General features: G+C 41.6%; 1 long non-coding RNA gene across 1 annotated transcript in view; it reads right to left on the bottom strand.

Annotated features, from left to right (window-relative positions):
- Positions 1-722: 722 nt before the first annotated feature.
- Positions 723-10,243, bottom strand: part of LOC138988959 (uncharacterized) — a 71,760-nt gene continuing 62,239 nt past the window's right edge. The window contains exon 4 of the long non-coding RNA XR_011465226.1: positions 723-1,079. This is a non-coding gene — a long non-coding RNA (uncharacterized lncRNA). The remainder of the gene's footprint in view (positions 1,080-10,243) is intronic.

Genomic DNA, 10,243 nt, shown 5'->3' with positions numbered 1-10,243 from the left:
ATTTCCATCTACTTCTGCACTTTCCCATTTGTTTCATTTAAAAAAAAATTCTCTTCAGCTATTTGAAATCAGTATCTAATTTTTAGTGGGAATATCTCAGGGACAGAAGAAATACATCACTGACCGTGTTTTTGCCTGCTGTTTTTACCCACCCAAATTCTGACTATTCATTTTCTAAGAGTGCAGAAAACCTGTGGAAAAAAGATTCGTATTCACAACTAAAGTAAAGGAACTCACGGAGTGTCCGTTTTCTCAGACTCCCAGAGTCCTAACGACAGGCACCTGGAGCAGCCCATCTGAACTCACAAACAGGGTGGCGTTGCTCAGGAGTCAGCCTGAGGCCTCTCTCCTACAGACACTTCCAGGTACAGAGCGAGGGGATGCAGAGGGATGGCAGAGGTTCAGGGGCGCCAGGTCTGCTCCCCTTAGAAACATCGTCAAAGGGCCTGACCCCATGGAAATTTGTCTGCTTGATTTATGGAGCAAGTCTAGCCTCACCCAGAAAAATTTCTCTTTCCCCCAAAATGAACCTTCTGTATTCAGACTTTTTTTTTTCTTTTTCTTTTTAAAGACACAACTCTTCCCAACTCCAGTGAGTTAGGCATAATTTGAATTTGTCATATGGTGCTGATATACAGAAGGTTTTGTCTGGCTGTTAATACTGACAAAAGGAATTGAGGTTTTCCCAGTAGAATGAACAATCTGTATTTAATGAAAGCAAGATTCTAAAAATTGGCTTCTACAACATGTAGGTCTTATAAAATTGTACATGGCTCAGGGACCATTTGGATGATATACAGGCGTGAGCTATTTTATCCAAAGACATCTTCTTAGTGATTCCAGTTGAGGTCCAGGGCTAAGGACTTCACATAAATCTCATCTGAGACACACCCCAGGTAGATCTTCCCTTCAGTCGGCATTCCTGTGTTCTGTGTGGCTCATTTCATTTTTTGACAGAGTAATAATCACAAAGTTGTGGTCAGGTATTGATTTTCAAATGGTCATATTTCTTAATGAACTCACTCCACAGTCTGCTGGGTGGGAGATGCTACTCACTCAATGGCTTATTCTGTTTTATTCTGGAACGAGAAAAACATTATTTTGGATCTCATTCTAAGCATCTCTTCAAGAAAAGCACCTTCACACTTGAATTTGAAACAAATCAAAGCATCTGGGCTAGTACACTGAGTGTCACTGATGTTTTCCTGTTTTATTCTTTCTAACCGAAGCAAAATTAGAAAGCTTTCCTTCCTCCAAATTGTAGGCAACATAAAAGATTAGAATAGACTGAAAAAGAAAACTTAGTTTCTAAAAAATTCTACTTCTAGGAATTTAATTAGCTATTACACACACACACACACACACACACACACACACATATATATATATGCTGCTAAGTCGCTTCAGTCGTGTCCGACTCTGTGCAACCCCATAGACAGCAGCCCACTAGGCTCTGCCGTCCCTGGGATTCTCCAGGTAAGAATACTGGAGTGGGTTGCCATTTCCTTCTCCAATGCATGAAAGTGAAAAGTGAAAGTGAAGTCGCTCAGTCGTGTCCGACCCTTAGCATGGACTGAAGCCTACCAGGCTCTTCCGTCCATGGGATTTTCCAGGCAAGAGTACTGGAGTGGGGTGCCATTGCCTTCTCCGACATATATATATATATGTGTGTGTATATTTTAAAAGTCTAGCTATGAAAAGATCTTCAGTCAGCATTTTATTTAATTAAAAAACACCCTGGAAACTACTTAAATCCAAGTAATAAAGGGCTACATACATGCTAAGTTGCTTAAGTTGTGTCCGACTCTTTGCAATCTCATGGACTGTAGCCTGCCAGGCTCCTCTGTCTATGGGATTCTCCGGGCAAGAATCCTGGAGTGGGTTGCCATGCCTTCCTCCAGGGCACCTTCCCGACCCAGGGATCAAACCTGCATCTCTTATGTCTCCTGCATTGGCAGGTGGGTTCTTTACCACTAGCGCTACCTGGGAAGCCCAATAAAGGGCTACTGAAATATATTGTAGAATATATAGCATATATATAGCCTCTGACAGAACAGGATTCTTTGCAGTTGTTAAAAGAAATGAAATTGACCTATTTGCGTTAACAGAGGACGTTCTTCAAGACATCTCATGTGAAAATAAGGCAGGTGAAGTACTATGGGTATTAATTGTGTGATCCCCTCTGTGAAAAAAATTTATATATGTGCATGTGTGTGTGTGCATGTTTTGTGCAATGCATGCTTTGATATATGAGCAAAATATTTTCTAAAAGAACTGTAAGAAACTACCAATAACAGGGTAAGAATGATCAAATGAAGAAGGAGAATATTACTTTTCACGTTACAACTTTCTGTAATGCTTGAATTATGTACCTGAATTAATTTTTTAAAAACATGTTATCAGAGGTTATCTATGGGTAGGTTTATAGAACATTATTAGTATCTTCTTTATAGTTTATACATTAAAGAAAATCAGCAAATATTATTTTAAAAACCTAATTATGGGGATATTATAGTCTTAACAACAGCAAGTAAGAGGGTTAAATTTCAAAGTTTAGTTGTTTCTTTAATACAACTTATAAATTCAAGCCTTTCCAATCTAACACAAATGATGCTTGTGCAAGAAAACTTTTGCTCTGGTATGTGAAATAGGCTTGAGAAGAGAAAGTTGTTTTAAAGTGTAATAATCTTAAATCAGGGTTTTCAAAAATACATTTTTGCAAAAATATCAATGCATAATGATTTCAAGAAAAATACATGAAATGAATCAACTGCAGACAAAATGCATTTCTGAGTGCTTTTCTTTAGTTGCACACATGTTGGTCAGAAAAAAAGTTAAATTTAAAGATTTTTCTCAAACATACCATAGTTTGGCACAATCCTTAAGAAATACCATCAAATGAGGACACTGAAACATACTGCATGTTTTCCTTTCATGAAGCAGTTAAGTCATTGTGCATTTCTTTCCCTATACCTGATAGTTTCAACTCTGTGTTTAAAATGTCTTGAATCCAGCCCTGATCATTCACTTAAGACACAGTAACACTGTTCTCCGGTATCTGTACAGAGCAGCAGAGAGAACACAAAGCATTCACACTCCCCTCAGACTTGCTGATTAATTGATTGATTAAAAAGTGACATGGAAGTTGATTCTGGTATACATCACTCCCATAAAATTAATGATCACCTCAAGAGTGGTTTTAGTCCATATTCAACAGGACCTGGGCAGTGATTTTCATTCTATTTCATGTTTTTCTCTGATTAAAAATAGACTTATCTCTTCCTCTAAGTTGAATTTCAAAGTCCAGTTGCTGTGATTGCTTGGTAAGAAAGGTGTGAATCATATTTGCATCTGTGAATTGTGAAGAATTTTAGTTTCTGATGGTGAATAAAAAGGGGAAAGCGAGATGTGCTTTGGCTAGACACAGAGCTTCCAGGAAGCCTAGAGGTCTGTACCTTTGCTCAGAGTTCTACAGAGTCCTAGGAGACTTAAAAGCATTCTCTTCTCACTAAGCAATGCCTCAGAGGGTGCCAAGTCTCACCATATTTTTTCAGATTGCTTAATATGAGTAGTCAAATTTAGGACAAAAGTCTCTGTTATTTCCAGGGAGAATATTTTAACCATGTTTTGTAGGAGTTGACTTGCTACAAATGCATTTCATTAAATATGAAATGGGCTTCCCTTGTGGCTCAACTGGTAAAGAATCAGCTTGCAATGTGGGAGACGTGGGTTCAATCCATGTTGGGAAGATCCCCTGGAGAAGGGAAAGGCTACCTACCCACTCCAGGGTTCTGGCCTGGAGAATTCGATGGACTGTACAGTCCATGGGGTCACAAAGAGATGAAACACCAAATAATTCCTGATGCAATACCTGCTCAGGTCATAGTTGGGAGTCTCAGGATAGACCCTAAGTCCACTGCTAGTCACATCACTGAATGTTTTCTTCATTGCATCAGAGTGGCAACTCATTAAACTTCATAAATTTTTCAGAAAAAAGTTTTTCTCATTCTGGTTCTTAGTGGTCTCCCAAACCACTTCAGTATTCTTGTCTTGAGAACCCCATGAACAGTATGAAAAGGTAAAATGATAGGATACTGAAAGAGGAACTCCCCAGGTCAGTAGGTGCCCAATATGCTACTGGAGATCAGTGGAGAAATAACTCCAGAAAGAATGAAAGGATGGAGCCAAAGGAAAAACAATACCCAGTTGTGGATGTGACTGGTGATAGGAGCAAGGTCCGATGCTGTAAAGAGCAATATTGCATAGGAACCTGGAATGTTAGGTCCATGAATCAAACCAAATTGGAAGTGGTCAAACAGGAGATGGCAAGAGTGAATGTCAACATTCTAGGAATCAGCGAACTAAAATGGACTGGAATGGGTGAATTTAACACAGATGACCATTATATCTACTACAGCGGGCAGGAATCCCTTAGAAGAAATGAAGTAGCCATCATGGTCAACAAAGGAGTCCAAAATGCAGTACTTGGATGCAATCTCAAAAACAACAAGATTATCTCTGTTCGTTTCCAAGGCAAACCATTCAATATCACAGTAACCCAAGTCTATGCCCCAACCAGTAACACTGAAGAAGCTGAAGTTGAACGGTTATATGAAGACCTACAAGACCTTTTAGAACTAACACCAAAAAAGATGTCCTTTTCATTATAGGGGACTGGAATGCAAAAGTAGGAAGTCAAGAAACACCTGGAGTAACAGGCAAATTTGGCCTTGGAATACGGAATGAAGCAGGGCAAAGGCTAATAGAATTTTGCCAAGAGAATGCACTGGTCATAACAAACACCCTCTTCCAACAACACAAGAGAAGACTCTACACGTGGACATCACCAGATGGTCAACACTGAAATCAGATTGATTATATTCTTTGCAGCCAAAGATGGAGAAGCTCTATACAGTCAGCAAAAACAAGACAGGGAGCTGACTGTGGCTCAGATCATGAACTCCTTATTGCCAAATTTAGACTTAATTGAAGAAAGTGGGGAAAAACACTAGACCATTCAGGTATGACCTAAATCAAATCCCTTATGATGATACAGTGGAGTGAGAAATAGATTTAAGGGACTAGATCTGATAGAGTGCCTGATGAACTATGGTCTGAGGTTCGTGCCATTGTACAGGAAACAGGGATCAAGACCATCCCCATGGAAAAGAAACGCAAAAAAGCAAAATGGCTGTCTGGGGAGGCCTTACAAATAGCTGTGAAAAGCAGAGAAGTGAAAAGCAAAGGAGAAAAGGAAAGATATAAGCATCTGAATGCAAAGTTCCAAAGAATAGCAAGAAGAGATAAGAAAGCCTTCCTCAGCCATCAGTGCAAAGAAATAGAGGAAAACAACAGAATGGGAAAGACTAGAGATCTCCTCAAGAAAATTAGAGATACCAAGGGAACATTTCATGCAAAGATGGGCTCAATAAAGGACAGAAATGGTATGAACCTAACAGAAGCAGAAGAGATTAAGAGGTGGCAACAATACACAGAAGAAATGTATAAAAAAGATCTTCACGACCAAGATAATCACGATGGTATGATCACTCACCTAGAGCCAGACATCCTGGAATGTGAAGTCAAGTGGTCCTTAGGAAGCATCACTATGAACAAAGCTAGTGGAGGTGATGGAATTCCAGTTGAGCTATTTCCAATCCTGAAAGATGATGCCGTGAAAGTGCTGTACTCAATATGCCAGCAAATTTGGAAAACTCAGCAGTGGCCACAGGACTGGAAAAGGTCAGTTTTCATTCCAATCCCAAAGAAATGCAATGCCAAAGAATGCTCAAACTACCGCACAATTGCACTCATCTCACACGCTAGTAAAGTAATGCTCAAAATTCTCCAAGCCAGGCTTCAGCAATACGTGAACCGTAAACTTCCAGATGTTCAAGCTGGTTTTAGAAAAGGCAGAAGAACCAGAGATCAAATTGCCAACATCCGCTGGATCATCGAAAAAGCAAGAGAGTTCCAGAAAAATATCTATTTCTGTTTTATTGACTATGCCAAAGCCTTTGACTGTGTGAATCATAATAAACTGTGGAAAATTCTGAAAGAGATGGGATTACCAGACCACCTGACCTGCCTCTTGAGAAACCTATATGCAGGTCAGGAAGCAACAGTTAGAGCTGGACATGGAACAACAGACTGGTTCCAAATAGGAAAAGGAGTACGTCAAGGCTGTATATTGTCACCCTGCTTGTTTAACTTCTGTGCAGTGGAAACAGTGTCAGACTTTATTTTTGGGGCCTCCAAAATCACTATAGATGGTGACTGCAGCCATGAAATTAAAAGACGCTTACTCCTTGGAAGGAAAGTTATGAGCAACCTAGGTAGCATATTCAAAAGCAGAGACATTACTTTGCCAACAAATGTCCGCTAGTCAAGGCTATGGTTTTACCAGTGGTCATGTATGGATGTGAGAGTTGGACTGTGAAGAAAGCTGAGCACCAAAGAATTGATGCTTTGGAACTGTGGTGTTAGAGAAGACTCTTGAGAGTCCCTTGGACTGCAAGGAGATCCAACCAGTCCATCCTAAAGGAGGTCAGTCCTGGGTGTTCATTGGAAGGACTGATGCTGAAGCTGAAACTCTAATACTTTGGCCACCTCATGTGAAGAGTTGACTCATTGGAAAAGATCCTGATGCCGGGAGGGATGGGGGCAGGAAGAGAAGGGGATGACAGAGGATGAGATGGCTGGATGGCATCCCCGACTCGATGGACGTGACTTTTAATGAACTCCAGCAGTTGGTGATGGACAGGGAGGCCTGGTGTGCTGCGATTCATGGTGTCGCAAAGAGTTGGACACGACTGAGCGACTGAACTGAACTGTAACCTTGCTTCTGACCTTGATCCTCTCCTCAATGACACTCAATTTTAAATCTAGTTCAGTCACATTTGAAGTACTGTTCTAGGCCTTAACCCTGTGTTGCCTATCTTGGTTGTGATAAACTTAACATTACTTCATTTTGAGCCAACCCCTGCCCCAGTCCTATTTCCATCTGCCACAAGATGTTGTGAATCTGCATCCAAAGTGGGAGTTTGCTTGGACCATTTGTGTCTCTTTAAAAGTCTTGAAAGTAAGTATGTTTAGTATCTTTGGCTTTGAAGACACCAGGCTTGCTTACCTCCCATGACATTTTGTCCTTGTATATCCTTGTATGTGAACAGTTTTGCAGCAGCAAAACTCCATCTCTCAAGGACCTTGGCAGCAGGGCAGTGAGTAATGGTTTTCAGAGAAAAATCTCTTTCTGAACTCATTTTGCTTCCCATCTCCTGGCCTCCGAACGACTGTTACTAACAACAATCAGACGTCATTTCTTCTCCCGCAGATGATCTTGTTTTTAGATGAACATCTTCAATAGAGCAAGTTGACAGATAATTTGCCCTCATCTTTCTTTCTTTCTTTTTTTTTTTAAATTCTACAATATATTGCTATTTATCTCCATTGTTTGTTATCACCAAGTATAGTGTTAGTTGCTTGGACATGTCTGACTCTTTGCAATCCCATGGACTGTAGCCCGCCAGGCTTCACTATTCATGCTATTCTCCAGGCAAGAATACTGGAGTGGGTTGTTGGGGTTGTAATTGTTCAGTTGCTCAGTAGTGTCTGACTCTTTGCAGCCCCACTGACTGCAGCATGCCAGGCTTCCCTGTCCTTCACCATCTCCCAGAGCTTGCTCAAACTCATGGTCATTGAGTTGGTGTTGCCATCCAACCATCTCTCTGTCATCCTCATCTCCTCCTGCCTTCAATATTTCCCAGCATCAGGATCTTTTCTAATGAATCGGCTCTTTGCATCAGATAGCCAAAGTATTGGAGCTTCAGCTTCAGCATCAACCCTTCCAATGAATATTCAGGATTGATTTCCTTTAAGTTTGACTGGTTTGATCTCCTTGCAGTCCAAGGGACTCTCAAGAGTCTTCTCCAACACCACAGTTAAAAAGCATCAATTCTCCAGTACTCAGCTCTCTTTATTGTCCAACTCTCGCATCTATACATCACTACTGGAAAAACCATAGCTTTGGCTATATTGACCTTTGTCGGCAAAGTGATGTCTCTGCTTTTTAATACACTGGAGTGGGTAGCCATTCCCTTCACAAGGAATCTTCCTGACCCAGGGATTGGGCCTGGGTCTCCCGCATTGCAGACAGATTCTTTACTGTGTGAACCACCATGCTGCTGCTGCTGCTGCTGCTAAGTAGCTTCAGTCGTGTCCGACTCTGTGCAACCCCATAGACTGCAGCCCCCCAGGCTCCCCCGTCCCTGGGATTCTCCAGGTGAGAACACTGGAGTGGGTTACCATTTCCTTCTCCAATGCATAAAAGTGAAAAGTGAAAGTGAAGTTGCTCAGTCGTGTCCGACTCTTCGTGACCCCATAGACTGCAGCCCACCAGGCTCCTCCGTCCATGGGATTTTCCAGGCAAGAGTACTGGAGTGGGGTGCCATTGCCTTCAGACTCTCATTTCCTCATGTCTTTGAAGGTGTATCTCTATCTTTAGCCTTCTTTCAGAAGACGCTTTTTCTACCTTCTTGCTTCAGCTAGTTTTTGACCTAGATTCCTCTACTCTCCCAAAAGCCAATACTCCACCCCCATCCCAAATCCTCAGGAAAGGAGCACAAGTAGGTTTCTGCCTCCAAACAGCATAATATGGAGAGAAGCGGTCCACTGATCTCTACTCTTCTACCAACTTACCCTCTAACACATGCCCCCACAGCTGTATGGCAGACCACATCCTAGCAGGGCCTGGCATGGATTCTAGAGGGAAAGGAGCTGGGCTCAGGGTCAAGATGAAACCTGAAGATACTATTTCTCTGAGCATAACGGGCCCTTTATGGTGGATGCATTTGCACAGTCTGGGGATAATCTCTTTGTCCAGGAGCAGACCTAAATTTAGAGGAGAAGTCTAGAATGGAGCAAATAACGCTTCTCTGCTATTCCAGTTACCAATTTGCTTTCCCAATGTAAGTAAGCAGAAATTACTTGCTAATCACTTAGAGACCAGGAATTGCAGACCTGATGCATGCAAATCAACCACAGTATTTTTTTCTAGCACAGTTTCTTTAAAAAAATCATTTGAATTTGAATGCCTTCTCCAGTTTACCTTAGCCTGGAGATAACACTTGCTTATCCTCAAGTGTTTTGAGTTTACACTTGCTTGGACTTCAGTTTAGTTCGGTTCAGTCACTCAGTTGTCTCCGACTCTTTGCGACCCCATGAACTGCACCATGCCAGGCTTCCCTGTCCATCACCACCTCCTGGAGGTTGCTCAAACTCACGTCCATCAAGTCGGTGATACCATGCAACCATCTTACCTTCTGTTGTCTGTCCCCTTCTCCTCTTGCCCTGAATCTTTCCCAGCATCAGGGTCTTTTCCAATGAGTCAGTTCTTCACATCAGGTGGCCAAAGTATTAGAGTTTCAGCTTCAGCATCAGTCCTTCCAATGAATATTCAGGGTTGATTTCCTTTAGGATGGACTGATTTGATCTCCTTGCAGTCCAAGGGACTCTCAAGAGTCTTCTCCAACACCACAGTTCAAAAGTATCAATTCTTAGGTGCTCAGCTTTCTTTATAGTCCAACTCTCACATCCATACATCACTACTAGAAAAATCATAGACGGACCTTTGTTGGCAAAGGAATGTCTCTGCTTCTTAATATGCTGTTTAGATTGGTTATAGCTTTTCTTTCAAGGAGCAAGCATCTTTTAATTTCATGGCTGCAGTCACCATCTGCAGTGATTTTGGACCCCAAGAAAATAAAGTCTGTCACTGTTTCCATTGTTCCGCTGTCTATTTGCCATGAAGTGATGGGACCGGATGCCCTGATCTTTGTTTTTTGAATGTTGAGTTTTAAGCCAAATTTTTCACTCTCCTCTTTCACTTTCATCAAGAGGCTCTTTGGTTTTTCTTTGCTTTCTGCCATTAGGGTGGTATCATCTGCATATCTGAGGTTATTGATATAACCCATGGACTTAACAAGCATATTAATTGAGGAACTTTTGAGTTCTCAGCTCTGCATTAGGCATTACAGAGATGCCTTAGACAGATGAGGCAAAGGCCACAAACTTCTTCATAGTAAAATTTCCTGGGACTTAGACTCTCAAAAGGGGCTTCCCTGGGGCTTGGATGGTAAAGAATCTGCCTGCAATGCAGGAGACCTAGGTTTGATCCCTGGGTTAGGAATATTCCCTGTGAAGGGAATGGCTATTCACTCCAGTGAATAGCCATATTCCTGCCTGG

Source organism: Bos mutus, chromosome 8, assembly GCF_027580195.1.
Source record: "Bos mutus isolate GX-2022 chromosome 8, NWIPB_WYAK_1.1, whole genome shotgun sequence".
Lineage (NCBI taxonomy): Eukaryota > Metazoa > Chordata > Mammalia > Artiodactyla > Bovidae > Bos > Bos mutus.
This window is presented reverse-complemented; position numbering and strand designations above follow the sequence as displayed.